This window comes from Emydura macquarii, unplaced genomic scaffold (assembly GCF_026122565.2).
Source record: "Emydura macquarii macquarii isolate MOO-44397 ecotype Brisbane River unplaced genomic scaffold, CSIRO-AGI_Emac_v2 contig_320, whole genome shotgun sequence".
NCBI lineage: Eukaryota > Metazoa > Chordata > Testudines > Chelidae > Emydura > Emydura macquarii.
Window position 1 is genome coordinate 2,928,912 of NW_027130457.1, and position 23,006 is coordinate 2,951,917.

General features: G+C 37.7%; 1 long non-coding RNA gene across 1 annotated transcript in view; it reads right to left on the reverse strand.

Annotated features, from left to right (window-relative positions):
• Positions 1-2,513: 2,513 nt before the first annotated feature.
• Positions 2,514-23,006, reverse strand: part of LOC137167169 (uncharacterized) — a 29,986-nt gene continuing 9,493 nt past the window's right edge. The window contains exons 2-3 of the long non-coding RNA XR_010924036.1: positions 5,928-6,023; positions 2,514-2,726 (exon numbers count right to left, since the gene is read on the reverse strand). This is a non-coding gene — a long non-coding RNA (uncharacterized lncRNA). The remainder of the gene's footprint in view (positions 2,727-5,927; positions 6,024-23,006) is intronic.

The following is a 23,006-nucleotide window of genomic DNA, read 5'->3' on the forward strand; positions in this document are numbered from 1 at the left end:
ACCGATATTAACACAGTGTGTCTTTTTGTTCCCATCTAGTGTCAAACCACAGAGATTTAGGAATCCATTAATGCCTTTGATCTGGTGGATCTCTCATGCTTTTGGATCCAGAGGTCTCAGATTGAGTCCACAGAAATGACTGCTCAGCAGGCATCGTTACACTTGAAAACTGTGATTGTCTTCCTTACCAGGAGCAGGACAATTTGATTTGATCCAATACTGCTTTTGTCTCCATTTTTTCTCCCACACAAAAAACTTGTGACTACCAGTGCAGGCTTCTTTGACAAAGTTTTAATCAGTTTGATGGCAAGAGATTAACTTGATCCATAGTTGAATACAGAATTTTTTTTTAAATGGAAAAAAAAATAACTGTCTACACATTTTCTCTCTTTCTGACACCGTTTCGAATATTGGCCCAGGACTAACCAACCAATAGTTTAATATCTTATTAGCAAATATGGGCCAAAACTGAAACCTCAGATCAAATATTCCAACTTGACAGGATTCAAAATCTGAATCTGAATTTTGTAGCTTGGGTCTTTCTGTAGTTTGGGTCCCAATCTTGCAAAGACTTTAGCATATATGTGACTTTATGAGTGCAAGGAGACCAATGTCTAAAGCTGAGAAGGTGCATAAATGTCTGCAGGATAAGGACCTTAGTCACCTGTGCTGGATCTTTTCTTGCTCTCATAATTTTATGGTTCTAGACAGTAGGTATTCAGTGTTCTAAACACATAAAATAATTGAGAATGTAATAAAGTCTAGTATTTTACCATGTGAAAATCTATTTCAAAAAAATTTGAGTACACTGTGTGTACACAGAACTACATAATCACTACCTTGCATAATAAACTTGTGTAATGATATTTTCAGTGCAGCTATAGTAATGTGTGTAATGAACCACATACACAGAGACACAATGGTCACCAGCAGGAATTAAAACTGTGGCTCCCAGCAGTAAAAGCATAAGCCCTTAGCCTTTTAGCTAAAGGAAGCTCCATTAGCTGTCAGGTAGTTGAAGATCGTATGGTCGCTAGAGGGAGACATGATCACATATTAGGCCCGTATATTGTACATGCATAGTCTTTATGCACAGAATCATTTATATAATAATGTATTCCATGGTTTTGTCACTAAATACAGTTTCCCAAAGACTTAGAGTAGTCCTTTTTGCAATAGCAATAGGGCAAAAGTTAGTAAAAAGGTCCATAAAAGCTTTAATACTTGGAACATTTATAAGTTACATACAGTGATAAGGGATTCAAATCATTTGATGTTTGCTTGAAATTAACTAAATAAAAGCAGAATACAGCTTAAATTCATGAATGTAAACATGTTAATTAGACTATCCATACTCCTTGGCAACCTTTCTTCTTGATTTAAGAAACTTTTGTAGCAATGACCCAGCCTTATAGCAGAGTCAAATTAACAGATGTCCTTTGTGTGATAGGATTAAGTCTGAATCTGCTTGTCTAGTATAAATTTATTGATTTACACTATGGAAGACAAATCTAGAATGTGTCTCAAGAGCTTACATTTTACTGCGAACAGAAGCCTATTTAAAGGCTAAGGAACAGTGTGAGCAGAAAATACTCCTGAAATTGCAAAACATTGTAGTTAAAATGTTTGCCTGAATAACAGGTAGCATTTAACTCTCTGAGAAGGTGAAACTTCTAGTTTCAGTACAAAAGAACTTGACTAGTCATGTGTGGATGGTATAGGGCAACAATCTAGTCTCTTCATCTGAGGGTGCAGAGTTGTCCCCAGAGGGAGGAATTGATATGATTCTGCTTCAGAAGTGAAGTGGATGGCTCTGGAGTAGGAGGTTGCTTTGGGGGTTTTGTATACCTGCTACACCACAAAACCTTGTGCATCATGAAGCAAGCTTCCCCTGTGCATCAACGAATAGTAGGAGGGATGAGAGTGTGTTGTCATGTTGAAGCTGCAAGAACTGCTTCAGTAAAGATAATGGAGTGTATTAAGTCTAGAAGAAAGAACATTTCCTACACAGTCCCTTATGAAAAGATCTAATGTATAGGCTGGTATACAGGCTATGCATTAGATGGGAAGATTTGGCCCTACATACATTGATGCGCTTATAAAGTTACTTTCTGAAAATCAGTTTATTTGTAGAGAACTCCCTTTCAGTTCTGCTGGAAGGCATTTGAAAATTTATCATTGTTTTCATGACACTTGGAAGTAGTGCAGCTAACAACCTGCATCACTTCCAGATTGTTACTAATGTAATAAACCATTTACCTCCATAGCAACACATGCCCAATGCTGCTTGTTCTTGCCTCTACCACATGACATTAATACTCAAGCATCATAGACTAGTTTAATTTAGAAATAGGAGGTAAAGTTGGTCTTACAAGAAAGTATACACACTAGGGCTGCATTAACTAATGAGGCCAGTTCACATGGATTACAATCTATGTAAAACAACAGATACTGATATTTGCTTTAACATGGTGAAAATCTCTAAGGGTATAGAAATACTTTTTGGAGCTGAGTGGGGATAAAAAAAGTTGCATTGCAGAAGGTCTATATTTATAGTGACTTGTTTTCTTCCTAGCGAATCTATACCATACGCTACCAAGAGTTACTTGGTGTTTAAAACAATGTAATTTAGTTTATTGCTGCATTAATATACATTGTAGATCCATTTTCTTTTGCTGACTGTGTAAGAGGTGAGAACTTCACTCCAAATACTTCAGATGAAAGGCCTATGGATTAAAATGATGTTAAATTACCTAGTAAAACTGAACATTTAGAAGGGATAGGAGACAACAAAAACAAATGAAACCCTGGAACCTTTACAAAAAATCTAGCTAGCGATGGGTTATAAAAATGGGTAAAGATCTGAAATGTTTGGACAAATTTCTGTTTCTTCTTCTGGCTACATGTGGAATCATAAACTGCAATAATATTAGGAGATCTTAGCTTAACAAAGAGAAAGCATTAAGGGTTGTCTTTAAGAATCTACATGGGACCAAAAAATTGATAATAGACTCTTCAATCTAGCAGACAAACAAAATCCAATGGCTGGAAGTTGAAGTTAAACAAATTCAGACTAGAAAGAAACAGCGAATTTTTAATAGTGACGATAATTAACCACTGAAATGATTTACTAAGAGTTGTGGTAGATTCTCCATCATTGGCTATTTTTTAATTAAAACTGGATCTGTTCCTAGAAGATATGATCTACTTCAAGCAGGAATTATTTTGGGGAAGTTCTGTAACATGTGTAATACAAGAGGTCACAGTGGTCCTGTATGATGATCTAGATGATCACAGTACTAGATTATTAATCTAAATAGGAATTGCTGATATGTAAATATATAAAAGTGGATAGATTGATGGTGAGATTTTAAAAAATACTCAGTGTTTGCCTATCATCTCATTGAAGTCAGTGGTAAAACACCCATTGGAACAATTAGCCCAGTGTTGCGTGCTTTTGAAAATCCCACCATTAACACAAAATTGGTTCAGTTCATGGATTAGATGCCCTTGGGTAAAGCTCAAGTGCTAGCAAATCTTGTAAGATTTTCAAAACAACTTTGCAGAAACAAGAAGCTTGGATGAGCTTTGATAAAATTTCTAAATCTTTGAATTTTTAATCTGTGGCAAAACCAACCTCTGACTATATTCGAGTTTGCCAGTCACTAATATTGGTATCACAAATTTGGGCATTTTTTTAAATTTAAAAAAAGATGAATTATTTTCAAATTGTAAATACATTTTAACTTAACATTTATAAATTATGTATGTGCTAGTATATCTTGAAATTATAGACCATATTGACCAGTGACATTGATTGATGCAACCTCATTGCATTCAATGGAGTATTGCCACTTTGAGCTAAGGAATTTGGCATACCAGGGTTGGCTTGCTTGTTTGGTAGAAGAAAGTAACTGAATAAAATACATATTTGCACAGTTATGTATGCTGCCTCATATTTTATGCTGAGCCTCCTTACTATTGAGGAAAAATAATTGTGGTCACACCTTTTTATATCCAAACCCCAGATTTACAGTTCAAGATCATTACAAATGTATTGCCAGTTACTGTAATATTACAATGTAAAGGGCTTTTAAACAGATCTCAATAAAGGATGTTAACAAGAAGCACAATCTTTATTTTCTTCTTCTCCCAAGTGGAATTCGGAGAATGCTAAATGGGATATTGTGCAACAAATATGTTGAGACTGCGAAAAATATCCTGAGTTATATATTCAAAATATTCTGAATAAACTGCATCAGACGAAGTGGGCTTCTGCCCACGAAAGCTTATGCCCAAATAGATTTGTCAGTCTTTAAGGTGCCATAGGACTCTCATTGTTTTGAATAAACTTTGTGCATTCAAAGGACTTTCAAGTTTTCTTTTGCATGTGAATGCATTTGCTACACTATATTCAGCCCTTAGTTTTTAAACCATGAGCCCAGTTGTGAAACCCTTACTCGCATTAAGTGTTCATATACTTATCAGAACAGGAATAAACACGACTACTGATGTATGTGCTCACCAAGATGAGGAAGGGTTTGACAACGTTGTCCTTTGTAACTGTGCATTGCCATGTACATTAGATATCCAACTGGCTGTAAATGAAAGTGGCCATCAGATATGCGTAATGGGAAGCACTCTGTTTTCTCCTTTTTATGTGATAGTTGTGAAATTCAAAATGAAGGGCCAGTTCATCAGTTGCAGTAAATAGTTGTAGCTGCATTGTGGAGCTATGACTGACTATTTACACCAGCTGAGGATCTACCCCAAAGCTTTTAAAAGACACTCTGCTACTCAGGAAGGGACCAGAGTCTAAAACATGAGAAAGTGATGAGTGAGATACCACATCAGAGATCCTCTTCTTTGTATAGCTTAGGTTCCAATCATTTAAGTTGCTTAGTGCCCAAAATTCCTAACAGTATCGGGCTTCTGTCAGTATATATGTCCAAAATAGGAGTCCACCTGCCTATGAACTTGTCTTTGTGCCATTATTTAACTGCAGTCTGTTCCTGCCACCCTCTCCAAGTTCCTGGATCTTATATAGTTGTGTAATGAATGGCTAACCAGGAGGATTCTTCTTTCCTCACAAGTGTAACACATTGTTCTTATGCCATTCATCTTTGTTCTAACCCTTCTGAAGTACAAGCCACTATCAAATACCATGGATCCAAATAAGTACATTCTCTTTCTTGAGGCTACACCAGGCTCCGTAATAGAATTACTAAATGTGTGTCTGGAATATATGCAGGCATATCCTGTATCCAACAGCTGATACAGCTCATTCATACAAGTTAGAAATCAGGACATCTGTTTGATCTGTTTCCAAATGGATTTTCTGCATGACAAAGTTGGCCGATAAAACATGTGTCCCATATCTTTCTCTGCCATAATTTTAACAATTTTCTGTTACAGTTTAATTTCATTTTTCAATATGTAAATTCTATATTGACCCAATCTCAGTCCAACTGGAGTAAGCAAACACTTAGTGCCTCTGTTCATTCATTGGTTCCACAGGTGGAAGGCCACATTAATATTCGGTTCATAGGAACACTGTATTGCCAACTCTTATGGTTTTAATTACAAGTTTGGTGTTTTTCTTAAAGCCCTGCTCCTGGAGTAATGTGACTAATAAGAATCTGAGCCTTCATTTAATTTAAAGTAAGCCCCTGTGGTTGCTAAGAAACATTTGGAAATGTGAACCCTAGTGGCTCAAAAACCTGAGGGCAAATAAAAAGAATACAACATGTGGCTTAACATGATTTAAAAAAGAAAAAAAATCGTATGATTTTGGAGACAACTCAATACTGAATGTCTGAGATCAGCAATCCTGGGAACAGAATGACACTTCATTAGTAGATCTACCATCTTGTCTTGCCCTGACTTTCCCAATGCCAGACCAGCTCTGTCCACTTTTCAGACTGTACCTGAAAGCTCCAGTCCCAGCTTGTTAGAGGCTGCTCATAGGTTTCTTGTTCACCACCACAGGAGGGTCTACTTCTGCCAAGGGCCTGCAACCTTGACTGCAGCAATGGAGAGAATGTGTGATTCCTAGGCAAATTATTCTTAACTTTGAATTAAGACTGTGAACATCTAACAGTTACTTATGGAAATATTCTTTAAGTGAATGTTACAGTTTTGTCAAAAAGTTCAGCTATTATAGTGTTAGAAAGTTCAGAGTTATTGTTACACTTAAAAGGGGAAAAAAAACATTGGCGCATATGGAAATATACAGTTATGGTCATTCAAATAACCTTAACTCTATCCATGTATCTATGCCCACAATCACTACTGAATAGCATTCAGAACAGCATCTATTTCTTCCATACATTGCAATGCTGAAGCCTAAATGAACCAAATTTTATAGACATGTGCACACACTTTTGTAAACATCTAAACTATATTCACAACTTATCAGGCATTCACATGAATCTAAGTATGACATGTCCATCATAGGTTGTGTGCATGTTTGTGCATATACACTGTGGAAGATTTAAGCCTTACATGCTAATGATTGGTATTGAATTATTTGATAAGTGGAATAGAAATATTTGGCTGATCTGCTGCCAGGATGGCTGTATGCACTTCTTATGCCACAACGTTACACAGATATAAGGTTCACGGTTTAGATAATTACAAATCATTTAATATTCTATTTGAATATTTAGTTCAGCAAGACGTTTTCTATTAAACTAAAACCAAAAAATCAGTGTAAAATTATGGTGAAAATGGACTGCATTGGGGCAGAGAGGCACACCAACAAAGCAGGGCTTAAGGAGAGCCTAGGGGCTCAGTTAGCTTCTCTCTCCACCTGCAGCCAATGCAAAGCCTGGAGGGGGAATGAAAGAAGAGAACCTGGCTCAGTTCAGTTCAGGCTGACTGGCAAGAAGGTGGATGGTCCTTTGCCCAAAGAGCGCTTTACTTGCAGGGAGATGGGCCTGCTAACAGGGGCAACTACTGGGGAGGAACACAGATTAGAGACTGTTTAGGAATCAAACTCAAAAGAAAGGGCAGGAACCAGAAGGATGGAGGACAGTCCAATATGTGAGTTACGTTAGCTTTTAATTGTAGAACATTTCAAGGATGATCCCGTCTAACACCCGCAAAGGGGATAAAACCGAAGAGACAATTAGCCAGTGGGCCGGAGCCTGCATCAGTGGATGCTGGAGAGAGAGACTTCTTCCCCATCACCTTTCTCCTCCCCCTCCCCTACCCCAACCCCTGCCCCCCCCCCCCCCCCCCCCCCGTCAGTTGCCAGGAATGTCTAGAAGGGGGCACTGCTCTGGCCATGACACTACCTGGATTTTACACTACCATCAGTCAAAGAGCTTTGACAGGTGACCACCTAATGTTTTGATTTACAAATTTCCTGCATATTTTGTTCCAGCAGCGAAGACAGTTGAGTTTAATAAGGAACATTTTTGAACAACCTTCTTCATGTATTATGAAACCAGGGTATTAAAATATCAGAGTACAGCTAAGTATAATAAAAAAAAAAAAAGAATCTTTGTAGAAAGTCCAAAGATTTCTGTGACAGAGATATAGATTTGAAACAAAAAAGAATCCTGCAGATATTACCAGAATTCCCTGCAGATATCTCATTTCCAGTGATTAGTATCACACAATCTGTAGAATAAGCATGTTGCTTTAAAAAATAATTCAATAGACCTCTTTATTTACATGGCTATTTTACTCTCCAAATGGCTACATACAAAAGGCACCCCTTTGAGGAAAATAACTTTTCCTTATATTTTGGAATGAAAGAAATCTGAGTATGTATTTTTTTTCCATAAAGCATTTAGTCATTGTATTAGGCAACTTAATGTTCTTGCCTCTAACTACCAAGCACTCTTGGAAGTTAACTAGTGTGCAACTTTAAAAGCCCCCACACTACTTTTGTCTCATTGTGCTTGAACACCATATCCATGTCTGACAACAAAAAAAAAAAAACAACTATTAATTCACCTTTCCAGTACTTCACAGAATCCCAAAACAGCTTTTCACATGATCAGAAGCAGGAAGTTCGAGTACCGACTAGCCAAAAGCTGCCTGACACTCCAGCATGGCGCTCCTACATGGCAGGCCGGACAGAAAAGTTAGATGGGATGGATCCAGCCTGTGGGCTGTATTTTGCCCACTCCGATCTTGCACATAGTGAATCAGATAGTGGCCTTGACCTTAACGTACGAGTAGCTCATAAGACTATTTTGTTCTTCATTAGGCAATGAGAATTATGTTTGTATAAATTATTCCTTTACATTGGTTTTCTCCTTAGTGTACACTATGAAGGTGTTCCTATCCCTACAGGGTTGATTATCCATAGAATCAGTGAAGTCCCTGTCTCTTATAATATTAATCTAGTAGAGTAGGCTGCACTAAATGTCATGTTGGCTGATGACATCAGCTTGCAGCAGCTGTCTAGGGTATGTCTTCATGTGACAAGGCAAAGGCAGAACAGAGTTTACTGCATTCATACAAGTCTAGAGACCAAGGAGTGGGATAAGATCTAGTTGGGGGCTCCTTTCCATTTGTATGACCCACTAGGCACTATCCTGCTGCACAGTGGTTGGGAAGCTCTCTTCACACATGTACAAAGTTTGTGATGGTCAGTCACTGTGCTCAGATTTCTTCTCGTTTCTACAACTCATACATCACACTTTGGTGCTAATTTTACCGACTTCTATGGTAAATAGCTTCAACAATAACTCTCAGCTTTTCAGCTCAGTGATGCCGTTAAAAGACTGTTAAAATAACCATGTTATATATTTAATATTTTCTACTTCTAGTCATTTAAAATACAGTACCTTTCTCCTGTAGTAATTATTTCTTTTTTATATAAATTGCTCTGTTGTTACAGTGGTGTCAGACTCTTACAAATCAATTTATCAATTTCTTCCCCTTCAGGGCATTTCTTTCTCAAGGGAAAATGAATGAACAGTGTTCCAATTTTCATTTGCACCCTGTCATCTTGTGACAGCAGGGAAGGATTTTAAAGATAATTGAATTTCTTTACAAATTATTCCAATATAATAAAGTGCATGAATATGCTATTTTTCAGAAAACTATGTATCCTCCATGCTTCCTCTCTCTACTCACATTGGATAGAGTAATGATTAGAAAGTTTCTTTTAAACACCCTTCTGAGAGACTTTATAACAAGTCTATTTCTGTCAAAGGCTATATTCAGTGGGTTATAACTTTAATCCAGAAGATCATTTTCTCCAAAGGACACTGGTCCTATAGTATCCCACACATGAGTCTGTATGGGGTATTTTAGCAATCAGTCAGGTGTCCAAGCCATTGCCAATTATTGGGCTGGACTATCAATTATTCTGCTTGCTGCTTTTAGTCATTTTCAGACCTTTGCAGGAACTTAGCATAACCAGGAGGGCAGGGGAATAGATCCTGAACACTTGAAGTGAGCCTGACTCTATGTGATCTCTCTTTCTGAATGTGCTGGGACTTATGTCTGTGAAAAATGGGAAGTCTGGATATGTTTTAGAATTGGCAGTATGGGGAAATTTAGCTATCAGACTAACAGTTTAAGATTGATTGCTTAACAATATTTTTTTGTGCAACATGTCTCTAACTTCTGCTTTTGCACAGTGATTGATTTGTTTGGTTAGCTATCTAACATTTTCTTGATTGACATTTCTCTAACTTTTGGGGTATAAGAGGGAGGTAGCAAGTCTGAATTAGGCGGATCACGTGGTGGATATTTTTAAAAAGATCTCCAGGTGCAGACAGAAGGACCGGCCACCTGGACATCTGTGACTGATTCACCCGAAGACTGCCTCAGACTTAGTGGTAACTATCAAGTTTTGGAGTATGTATTTGTATGTTCTTTAGACTAATAATTGGAGACTTTTGGTAAAAGTGATTCTGATTGGAATTGCTGGAGACTAATGAAGTAAAACTTTAATTTAAAAGCACTTGATTTGGACTTGTCTGTGTCAGCCATAGAGCAGGTGGAAGTACTGCATTCCTTTGGTTTATTTCCTGGTACCAACTCACAGAGACTAAAAGTTACTGATTTGAGGAATTCTGGGTAACGAGTCAACTCTATTCTAATACTTTCACATGTTTCTCACATTTATAAAGCACAGAGGGGAAAACAGGGGGAAATGTTCATACAAAAAATAAAATCAGAAAATAGGGAAAAATAGAAAATAATAATTATGTCACTCTGGCTCTAAAGCATCTCCACCGAAATGCATGAAAGAGGACAAGGACTATAAGAAACCCGGTTATAGATGTACACAGAGGTTCCTTCAACAGGAAAGAATTCCAGAAAGCATATAGTAATTTAGAGTCAGATTGTGTCACCTTTACTTCAAGATGAGTACTATCTTACTCCATTGAAATCAAGGGGATCACTTGTTGAATAAGATACTACTCTACAGGAGTTTGGTTGGCAGAATCTGGCCCTTAAGTTGGGTAAAAAATCTAACGGAAAAGTATTAAAAAGTGAATAAAGGAAAAGAGAGGGATAAGGAATAGCTTTATATGTCAGTCTATGTGCACATGGTTAGAATGCTAGCTGCAGTTACAGCATATCTGTACATTTTGCTCTTAATAAAGAGCCAGTTTATTTTTAGAAATATGGAGTCTTCTTATATTATTACCCAGCCAGCACCACATGAAACAGGCATCATGGTAACTTACTAGAAGTCAGTCACACATTTGGTAGTAAACAAAGCAGTGATCCCTAAGGGACTTTGTAATCAAGTCCTTGGTGGATTAGGTGGTATAGTGGTTAGCATACCTGGTGCCCCCTCCCAGTGGATTAGTCTTGCAGCCCTGGTCCTCCTTTAAGCAGAAGTGCAAAGGGGTGGTCAGATGGTTTGGGTCCCTCCTGCAGTGGAGGCAGTGGTAAGGAAGCCCAGGCCTGCCCACTCCACCAGACTCTGACCCAGGGCCCTAGAATTGTTAGTGGTGTCTGACCCCTAAAAGGTGCCCTCTGAGTCACCTTCCCTGGGTCACTTCCTACTGCTGCTTTTCTCTCCCAGCTTCCAGTCCAACATAAGGTGTGTGGGGGGGAGTTACCAAACTATCAGTCCCAACCAGGCTCAGCATAGAATCTTATTCCCTCGGGGAGGTTTATTCTCTGCTCAGGAGCCTTCAAGATTGGGGAGGAGAACAGACCTGTCTCTTTCCTTCTGAGCTGGGTGACTCCCTTTTCAGTCCCTTCTCCAGTTGGAACATGCACTTCAGGGCTAGAGGTGCAGGGCTACCTGGACCCAGTACTGCCCTTTACATCGTTCTGGCCCACAGTAGGGTTTGTATATCCCATTGCAGACCCTCTCTCTGTGCCAGATGGATTATTTGTTATTTTATTTTGTTATTACTGTATGAGTCCATTTAAAATTGTTGTAGCTAAATTAAAAAGGCATGATAAATTTTTTTGGTGAGACAAACATGTACACTTTAAAAAAATGAAATTCACACAATGTATAGATTTCCAATGATAGCCATGATAAATATACAGCCTTAGCCATTCTGGATCAGATTTAAGGATAATAAAGAGAGTGGGAGTTTGTTATACACTGTAGCCTGTGATCAGAATGAGCAGCTGAATAATGAATGAGATAATATAGATCAGAGCAGTTTTGGGGATGTGGAAACTAGTAATATAACTAATGAAATATTTCAACTGCTTAGGCATAAATTGGGGCACAGTAAGTGCACCTAATATATCAAGCAATACTTTTATAGATATGACATTATCTACAGGACAGTTAATAAATGATTTTCAGTCTCAGGTTTGAACAACAGGAAATAATGTGATTAGAATTTCTCCCACCTCTTCATTGCCAAACAACAAGGTTCATGGTTTCAATATAAATCAAACACAAACATCCCTGAAAAACAAGCATTCCTGGGCCACTCTCCTACAAACCTGGGCCAATTTATGTAAAATTAAATGGTTTCCAGATGAGTCAAGTGCAACTTGGTGTATTTTACCAAGTTTTTCTCTCAACGACATTTGAGTTCTTTCTGAAAGAAACTACCAGAAAATACACATACCTAAACTGAGTAATTACATTATTAGATTGCTTTATCCTTCTTCCTCCCCTGTCCCTTCTTCTGCTTTTTCCACCCTCACCAATAATGATGTCTAAAACTGAGATTGTAAGCTTTTTCAGCAAGAGTCTCTACCCTTCTATGAGCTCTGTGCTACGGATTTATAATTGACTTCATTTATAGATAAAATAAAGCTAAAAATGCTGCTGTTGTATGTTTGTAAGATATTTAAACACAAACCCGCTCTTCTCACTACAAAATGGGTAAAGATGGACACCACCACCCCTTCTGCTGCTTACACAATTAAAGCTGTACATTTACATATACCATGAAAATTGTTTGTGGTTACATTTGCTTACTTGCAAAGCCCCAAAAGGGAGTGTTGGGCAGAATAATCCATCCTCATTATTTTTTCCACAAATAGGCCTAATTTGTGACACACCAATTTTGGTTAATTGATTTTCAGTCCTCTTCTCCCTTTTATTTACCAGTTATAATCTTAACTCAGTCCTTGAGTGGTATCAATAAAACCCTTTGTTTAAATTAATTTGTTCTTTTCTTAAACAATTTTATACAACAGGTCATTATTACCTTTCACTCACTTTTTACAAATGAGTTTACAAGTAAGGTAAATGCATAGGCCCGGTTACCACAACAGGACCTCCCACACTTTGGGATGCTACAAAACAAAAATGGATAAAAACCAACTGAACTCTCACATGCAGCCTGAAACTAAAGAAAGTCTTGGCATGAAAACTTGCAAAATAAAACTACTGACATATACATACCTTTGGGTATTACTGATTTCCTGGTTTTATTTCTGATATGACATTAATGGCCAAGGCATTTTTTTAAAAACTTTGTATGGGCTTTATCAAATCAGGTTTCTGTGTTTTTCACTGAATCATCAGTAGAAACACCTTCCAGAAGGAGACAACCCAGCACAGCAATATGAATGAATGAAACATGATTTCTCTTTTTGCTTGAACATGTTCACCTAACTGAAAATTCAAACATAAAATGTGATTATGTCTTATGCAAAATCTTCTTGTGCAATACTCAATTTTTGAATTATGATTATGGAATTAAGACTTTTTCCCTCTTGCACTCTCAGACCCTTGCTGAAGGTCTCTGGGAATGTTAAAATAGAAACTATTTTAAATCATTAAATTAATCAAAATATAAAAAATAAAAATAAAGTTAAGAAAACAATCAATTAAGAGGTCCATAACTGAAGAAAAAAGCAGGAAAAGGAGGGGGGTGTAATTCACATGAGATCAAGTGGGTTCAAATTGCATTTGTAGCCTAGGATAAATAGAAAGGAGAAATCCATTGAAATTAAATGTCAAAGAGGAGGTGGATCCTCATTCTAGGACCCATCACAACAAAGGCTTAATCACATATAGGCTTAAGATATGGAGGTTCCTTAAATGAGGATTGATGACTGTGCACAATACCCATCATGTCAAGGCTCAAGAAGGAAGTCTCAGATATAACAAGGGGCCACATCATTAAAAGTTTTAAAGAATTAACAGAGCTACTCATCTCTGTATAGTTAGACAATACAAAGCAGATAAAAATTTAATTAAAGTAGCTCAAGCCAATGAGCAAATAAGTTGCTGCATTATGAACCAGATCCAAGTCACAGAGAGGTGTTGGTGTAAGCCCTTGTAGAACATTTGACATGAGACATTACAAATCAGCAAATACTTCAACATCAAAAATGGCAGGCCTCCGCGTTGGCACAGTTCACTCTCTTTACTAAGCAAGGCATTCTTGTTACCAATGGCACCACAACCAAAGAAGACAGACAACAGTAGACAGATATGGTGGGATTTTGTGCAGCACATCATCAACCCTACACTTTGTCTGAACATGCACCGTGACCACAGAATATGGCCCAGCACTTAAAACAACAAGCTTATAATAAATTCTTTAGATGCAGTAGATCATGTCAGAGATACTGGAATCAAAAGAATTAGGAAGACCATGTTAGGCATCGCATGGGAAAGCTATTCAACAGAAGCCAATCAATGATGGTCTCAGCAGGGGAGACCGATACCTGGGATTTGTAGCCCATATGTGCTGTATTATGTATGTTAGACCAAGAGCTGTAACAGATATTGTCATTCCTTTCACGTCACCTAGTAAATAATTCAGTAGTAGTAGATACTATATTCACTCATTTTCATTGTAATCTGAATTCTGTCTTTCACTCCCCAAGTAGAGCCCTGAAGGATACCTTCTACCCTGCAGCTAGGAGTGATATTCCCAGCCTGGGCAATCAGATTTGCACTAGTGGGATTCGAGCTAGCATGCTAAAAAATAGCAGTGTGGATGGTGCTGTTCAGGCTTTCAATCCTTGGGGGAGCTTGGAATTGGGGATAAATTCTGACTTTTTAAAGATCAAATCACTGCATCTACATTGCATATATTAAAGAGTGGTAGAGGACTTCCAAAAGGCTATTGTTCCTATTCCCATACTTTTGACAATAAATGTTACACATAAAAAATACAGAATGTTAAATTGATCATCTTCACTTTTTTTTTCCCCCTTAGCCTTCTGCAGAATAATTATAGGCCTCATTCAACAAATGTGGCAGCAACAACAATCAACCCCATGTCAATTCCGCCTATTATCAATTAAAGAAAAAATATGTGGAAAAATGAAAAATCTATGAGGTTGTTGCACAGGCGTACTTTCCTGAATTTCATTGAATTGCCAATTCTCCTTTCCCTAGTCCTACCTTTCCATAGCTGGCTGCATTAAAAAAAAAAGTCCTAAAATAGAGAGATCCAAGCCAGCAAAAGGGTTGCCTCCAATGAATATTTGGATTCAGAGGTATAGCTTAGTTTTTGTGTCCCCAGTAGATACCTAGGAAACTAAGGACTGGAAGCATTTGGACCCAGATACAACCTGATGCTGGCACAAAATCCAATATTGTGAGTAAAATCCTGGCCCCATTGAAATAATTTTTTAATTTGCTTCTTAGGGTGGTCCTTGGCTTTCAGAATCTAGTTTTCCTTTCAGAGAACAGCTGAAGAGGGTGGATGAAATTGCTATGGGAAACAGGGATGAGGGGAGAGGGCGTAATAGGCACCTATACAAGAAAAAGCCCAAATATCGGGACTGATCCTATAAAATCAGGACATCTGGTCACACCAGTCATTCTGAAAAGCTGACTGGGCTCTTCAGCCAGGCAGAAGCACTTTTTGCCTTTACTGAATAAGCTGCTGGACAATTGAAGCCCAAAGCAAAGTTCAGAAGAGAAAAGTGTCGTCCTCAGGAAAGCTGAAGAGCACAATGGGAAGTTTCTGTGTATGCAATAAAGTTCTGTTCGTTTCCATAGCAAATACTTCTGTGGCTGGATATTCTTCCCAACTCTTTTCCATTTAGTTGCACTATTCACAAATTGTCTATTTCTTTTTCCAAACCATTTTTAGATTTTATTTTTCTACTGATACATCACTGCCACTGTCCATTAACATTGATTGCATGATGCAATTAAATTGTTGGTGCATTTGGAAGCAGCAGCCGCAGCCAAAGTGCTTAATCTCAATCAGTGGCAGGGTAAAGCTGCTGATTAGTAATGGAATATAGGTTTAAAAACAAAACAAAACTGGATTCTATTTTCTCAGGTGATAGAAGCTTTACAACAGATTTAAGGGAAAGTTCTTTACAGCTACATTTTATGGGTACCCTGTCATTTCATATAAGTAATCAAAGAGTTTTATTTTCTAGATTTATAACAGGTTAATTAGTTATTAAAGAGGCTGGCAGATCAATAATTTGCCATCACAATGCTTTTTTCCTTACTGTACTCTACAATAGTGGTTCTCAACCAGAGGTACATGTACCCCTAGAGGTATTGCAGACGTCTTCCAGGGAGTACATCAACTCATCTAGATATTTTACAACAGGCAACATAAAAAGCACCAGCGAAGCCAGTGCAAACTAAAATTTCACACACAGTGACTTGTTTATATTGCTCTAAATATTATACACTGAAATGTTAGTACAATATTTATATTCCAATTGACTTATTTTATAATTATATGGGAAAATAAGTAAGCAAGCAATTTTTTTTTTCAGTAATACTGCGCTGTGACACTTTTGTATCTTTATGTCTGATTTTGCAAGCAAGTAGTTTTTAAGTGAGATGAAACTTGGGGGTATGCAAGAGAAATCAGACTCCTGGATGGGGTACAGTAGTCTGGAAAGGATGAGAGCCACTGCTTTACAACATCAATTTGAGTCCTTTTCCACATACAAGAGTTAAAACAGTAGCATAAATCTTAGTCTTACTGTTTTGACATAGTGGAGAAGGATGAGATGACAGGATGGAACACTGTCAAATCCTCATTGAGTTGACAGATACCATTTGTGTAACATTCAATCTTCCAGCAACTCTGACTTCTACTGGAAATTCAACAAATGCCCCTAAAAACAAATGGGTTACACAGAAAAAAGTGTTTCCCTGAATTTTATTGGTGTCCATTTTAGCGGTATGTAATGGAGTTAACTAGCAATGCAGCTGGCTACTACGAAAAATATTGGTTCCTATATCTACTAATACTAACTGGTTCCAACTGGTTTCAGGTGTGTGCAGCCAGAAGGACTGGTGAGCTTTGGCAGACAAACAATTAAATTAATACAGTGTATTGAAAGGCTTAAAGGCTGAATGTCCAGTTTTACAGTATACAAGAAAGGACGGGTAGCATAACTCCCAGTTACCTTGTTTCAGATTTACCACTGACAGGACAATTTTAGCCTCTATACGATAGTCCTTTGTTATGCTCCCCAGCACTACACAGGTTTGTGAGGCAACTTACTATTATTGCCTTTCGCGTGAAGCGGTCTTGTCTGTGCCTGCTGCAACTGAGCTCCCTGAAATCAACAGCCTCTGGCAACAGAAGCTCTTCTGTCCAGGTCTCTGCAGACCTCACTCTCAGTTGAGGCTAGTAATAGTCACACACCAAATCCTTGAGTCCCCTTCATTAAATGAATGATATATTCTAACTATTCCAGCAGGTAACTGGGTAGAGCAGGCACTATGCTTTAGTTGTAAATTTGACAATACAAATAGGACTTGACACTACACACACCTTTTTTTAAACTGCTGTAACTCAATGCCATATAGTCAGTAAATACCAATTTATATCAGTGGATGTAAAATAATTTAGTATTTAGTATCTCAAACTCAGATAGTTGGATTTCACTCTTGGTTACTCCTGTATAAACCCAGAGTAATTGCATTGAAGTCAATAGAATTATTTTGCAGTTACAATAGTGGGAGATCAGAATATGGCCCAGAACAAGCGGTTAGGAATATTTTATGTAATTTAATAGATAAATAGATTTAATTACTCTAATCCCTCATTAAATTTGGAGTGGTTCTACAATAAGTTGTTTCTAAACACTACTACTAAAAAAATAAACCCTTCTAATTCTTTAAATTAAACAAGTCAGAACTGTAGAACAAAAACCCATTGTTCAAACAATTCTTTATTTTCACAAAACAGAGTGTTTGAAAGATTGATCTTTCATTCCCTTAAAAAAAGCTACTTTTTAGTAATATAACCAGAACACTGGTATTTTGATAAAATAAGACTTTAGTTGTTCAACCTATTTTTAATATCTGTGTTTTTCAGTCCATTTCCTTTAATTAAACTGCACAGTTATAAGACAAAACATACATCACATTAATTACATGTTTCTTGCAATTTTGTCGTTCATTAAAGTAAGATTAGCCAAAGGCATTTCTTAGATGAAATTAATAATATACATCAAATATATACATCCATTTTAAAACAGTTCGGTAATGATTACATTTATTGAGACTCAATGAGAAAAATTAATCTCCCTTGGTACAGTGACATGGCCTGACAATGTGATCCCTCAAGAAGTATAGTGGTATTCATAGAGACAGGTACAATGCAGAACACCTGGACTAGCAAATTAGCAACCTAATGCTAAAGGGTTTGCAAGCTTGAAAGGCAAGTTGGTAAGAACCACACTGCTATCCCTGCTGAGTAAACTGCTTAAATCCACTTGCATAATTATTCTTTATCTGATTACTTAAAATTATTCTGCACTGTGGTTTATACCAAAAAAAGGTTACATTGTTGAATCCTGTTGCCATAGCAATTGCATTGTTTGACTAACTTTGAGCAAATTGATGTATTAAAATATTTCCAAAATGGGATTTCTGTTTTAATTTGAAAGAAAATAAGCAAGTTATTTTTTCCTATAAAGAAATGGGTTATGGAACATTATGATGAATATCTACAAATGCTCATTTTGGGGGGCTAGTTATAGATTTAATTAAAAAGAAATTTTGCAGCCATACTTTCTCTACCTGCATATGATTTTAAAGTGGCATACATTTTATAATTACAATCAATTAACAATCAAGTAGAAGTGGGTGTTAGAACACTGGCAACCTAGGGAAATCTTCCAAGCAGAAATCCTTGTGAAATCATTCTTCAGAGTCCTCCCCCTGAAAGGCATTCACTACAGAAATGATGTAAAAGCTCCAATAAATGAACATATCTGATGTCATTTCCTGGAGCAATTTTATAAAATCATGGTGCTGTCCCTGTGTGTAAAGCATAATAGAAAAAAGTCCAAACTTGAAATCCCACATAACTCATCTCTTTAGGATTTAACAAGCAAGATTCAATCAAACATTTGCTAGGTCTATGTATTGTAGGAGTTCACCACAAATCACAATGACAATTACAATGGTTATAATGGAAGATGATAAACTCCTGACTGTCAAACCAACTGATCCGACTTCAATGGACTAACTAAAATTGCTGTCTCTGCACTGTGCTGATTGAGGAGCCACCTTTTTAAACTAACCACTACAATGAAGTCACTTTACCTCTCTGTTCTTCATTTTCCCCATATGTAAAGTGAGGATAATTATTGTAACCTTCTTTCATAAAGCATGGATGAAAAACACACTACATAAAGATCTAAATCTGCTTTTCACCTGTTGTCTGGGGTAATCTGGACTCCGCTTAACATTGAGTAACCAATTCCCTCTCCTGGTGCTATTCATAATGGGAAATGAAAGTTTTTAAAGGTTACCTGGACTGGACAATGAAATTCTCATGGAAGTCATTACTTGACAGGAGATTAATGATATGGTAACTTTTGCTTCTCAGAGGCACCATTAAACTGCAGAATATATAGTGTATGCAGCTTTAACTGAAATGTGTATGTCCATACAATTCCTTCTAACTACATCATCTCCTGCAGGGGATGGTTGGAAGCCATTCCCTAAAGTTATGACCTACTTAATCACTACAAAATAATTCATGTACAGTCTTGCAGCTCTGAAGTGACCTGAAGAGCCTGGAAGGGGAAGAACTGAAGCTGAAGTACTGAATAACCTTGCTAAAATGGTCATGTTTCTTCATACCGTTTTGCAGACGAGCCTATAGCTGCCTGCAGTACGTACAGGAACCTGATTTTATTACAGTCCTAGCCTAGAAACTAGTACTCTGTGTCCTGTTGGGAAGATAAGAATCATCCCTTTGAAAAGTGACAGAGCCTTAAAGAGGCTGGAACCTTCTTTCCAGCTCTTTCCTCTCCCCATGCTATACTGTCAAAACTGAAGTCAGTAGAGACTGAACTGACTGCCTCTTGGAATCATAGGCAGGCTCTTGGGACAATGGGACCAACTGACAGGCCTCTCACCTGGAGAAAGATGGCAGCAGGTTTACAGACTATAGGTTACCACCTTAGAATTTTTGGAAAATTCATTTAACTAGAGTCACATTAAAGAGAATCTGCGTTCTGAGAACTGGATACTTGTTGATCCATCTGAGATACCTATGGTTGCCTTGTTTCTGACTTAAGTTTGTCAGAGTTCAGAGGCAGGAGGTGGTGGTGGGAGATAAGCTTCTGCAAAGCTCTGGAAGAGACCATTTTGAACAGCCTGGTAGTTTTTCATGGACTGAGGAAGTATAAAACCCACAGTAACCTGAAGGGGAGCTGGGGGAGAGAGAGCTCATTTTCACATTTTGTCAGTTGTTTCATTTTTCTTCCATCTGTACTTTCTTCCATCTGTTTATGATCTGCTCCAAGTTATTGGCCTAATGAGATTAACCCAGTCACCACAGGCTATGATGTTTCTTGGATTTAACATTAAATGGTCCTAGACTTGATTGTTACCTGATCTTCTCACATCCATTTTCTGGTTCCTTCATTTGGGGAGATAGGAAGAAGCTTCCTAAAATGTGTTAAAGTTATCTGCCCCAGAGATGGATGGATTGATGAAGCTAATTAGCTAATCACTAAAGAAAACTAGGGTGGGATTTTCAGAAGCATCTAAGGCACACAATTCTCATAGAAAGCCATTAGGTACCTAACTTCTGTATCATTTCAGTGCTCAAAAAAAAATCTCACCTTCGTTTTAGAATGTAAATGGTGGCACGAACTTTGCTGTAGAATAGACAAATGGCATTACAATAATAGGCACACATCTGAAGAACTGTTATTAATCAATTCCTTGAGTGTAGTCAGAATGAAAATAAGAATCCATTTTCTTTGAGCAAATAAAAATAAATTCAACATATTTTTATTGCTGGTGTATAATATGTGATTGCAGGCAATACATGGCTGATGCTAAAAGTCTAAGGAAGGTAAATTACATTTCCTTTCTCACTCTTGTGACAGGTATTTTGAACAGCTACTGGGAAAAGGAAAGACAATAGTCCAATCAATAACCATTATGTCACTTTTGATAAAAAACAAACAAAGAAGCAATGTAATTTAGGTTCCAAGTAATTACAGCTTGAAACAGTTAAGCAGCAACAACTGTATGCAGGTAATTGAGTCTTCACCAGAGTATCATTACAAGTTATAGATGGCTGCAAAGTGTAGGTGTCCTGGTCTAGCTATAGGAAGCACAATGTAACCAGGGTATATTGATCAGAGAGAGAGAGAACAAGCCCTGGGCTTCAAACATGGAGGCTGAGAACTGTATAAATTTAAATACATACATATTTTCTTTTGAAATGCAAGTTACAATTTATGAAGGTACAGCATTTTAATAGTGTTCAGAACTACATTAATTGTAAAGAAGCAGGATTATAGGAAATGTAACTTATCCCTGTCAATGCTAAAAGGAAGGAATCGTAAATGATAACTGTAAGACAGGAGCATAAAGAAGTGGTAAAACAAGTTATTATGATATATAAAATAGCTGACAGCAAAATCAAATTTTGGAATTTCTTTATGGTTCAGTAGATGTAGGAAGCTAGGAAAAAACATTACAAAAGACACCCAGGCAAACAAATCTCTAGAATAAATACATCAAGATAGGAACTAAAAGCACAAAAAACTCTGAATTAAAAAAATCCTTTTCAAACTTGTAAATTAAAGGTCTTTTTCCTTACTGCATTTCAAAAGCAAGAGGACAGAGACATTATCAGATTCTGCTTGCCTTACTCCTTGAGAAGTCCTCCTGAAATAAGTGAGTCCATTTGTGACGTAAGACATTACACAGTACAATCAAAGATGTGGCCACAGATAAATCGAACTAGATGTATTTTGATCAAAACATTTTTAAAAAAATTCCGATCCATCAAATATTCATCCATAAAACTATGTCCATAATGAGCACATCAACACTGAACTGGGGAACAAGCCTTTGAGCCCAGGGCCACAGACTTGTGCTAGTGGGGCTTTCATTCGCACTCTAAAACAGCCATATGGACGGTGCTTTGACACGAAGGGTTGGTTTTGAACTTGGGCTCTCAATGACTTCAAGTCATTGCACATCTATCACAAAATAATGTGGCTCATCAAGAAAACAGCAGGTCATCATAAGATCCAAACCCTTGAATTATCCAAAGTAATTTTTTCAGCAGTGATCTCTGGCTGCTACATGGCCTCTATAGGCATTTGTGCTGATCATTCTGAGTTGCTATTAAAGCCTGGTTTAAGAAGATAATGAGTCATTTGTACTGGCTTTTCCTTCTGGAGAAAACGTTAATTTGCCTTACCTTCAACTGCACATGAAAATTCGATGCAACTTTATTTTGTACAGTAGCAACTTTTCTGTAAGCGGTTTAGTACCATCAAACATAAAAACAGCAGGCAACACATTCCACTATAGATTACAGTAAATACTGGTGTAAGGACACAATGTCAAATAAATCAAAGGATTTGATGGTAAAGATGATGGAGACTTGGGGCTAAATTCAAAGGGGGATGCAGGTGTAGCAAGCCTCAGTATTGCAGTGCCTAACTTTTAGGTGCCCTGCCACCTAGTGGAATTCACAACCCCAAGTTAGACACCCAGGCTCCCTATAGGATGCATGGGAGAATTAGGAACCTAAAAAGGGAGTCACCAAAGCCAACGTGCTGAGTGGGGAGCACCTAAGATAGTCAGAAGGACTATGCCATCTGAGGGAGGTGGCCTAAGCCCCACCCATCGAAAGGTAGCTAGGTAGTCCCCTTATGACCAAGAAGTGGTTAGAGCACTCACCTGGGATATGGAGGTTCATCCCCCCTCAGCCTGATTTGGAGCAGAGATTGGACACACATCCCAGCCTCCCAGTGAGTGTCTATCTCCAGGCTATAGAGTCATTCCCACTCTCTTCTCTGTATAAAATAATATTCACCAAGTCAAGGTGGAACAGCTTCAACAGGAGAAACCCACACAGAGTATCCCAACAGCCCAGGGGTTAGGGCACTTAGCTGGGAAACATGTGTTCAAGAGGTCCCTGTGGCAAATCAGGCAGAATGGGGATTGGAACCTGGGGTCTTCCACCTCCCAAATGAATTTTGTAACCATTGGACTATTGGGTATAAATGAAGGAAGGGAACATTTCCTCCTCCGCTGTCTTTTGTGCTGAACAGGCTTGCTTTGACCATGTCATGACACTTCCTGCAGAGGCAGCTTCACACTACCTATCCTTAGCACAAAAAAGCCTTATTTGTGTTTACCATGGGTCAGTTCCCCA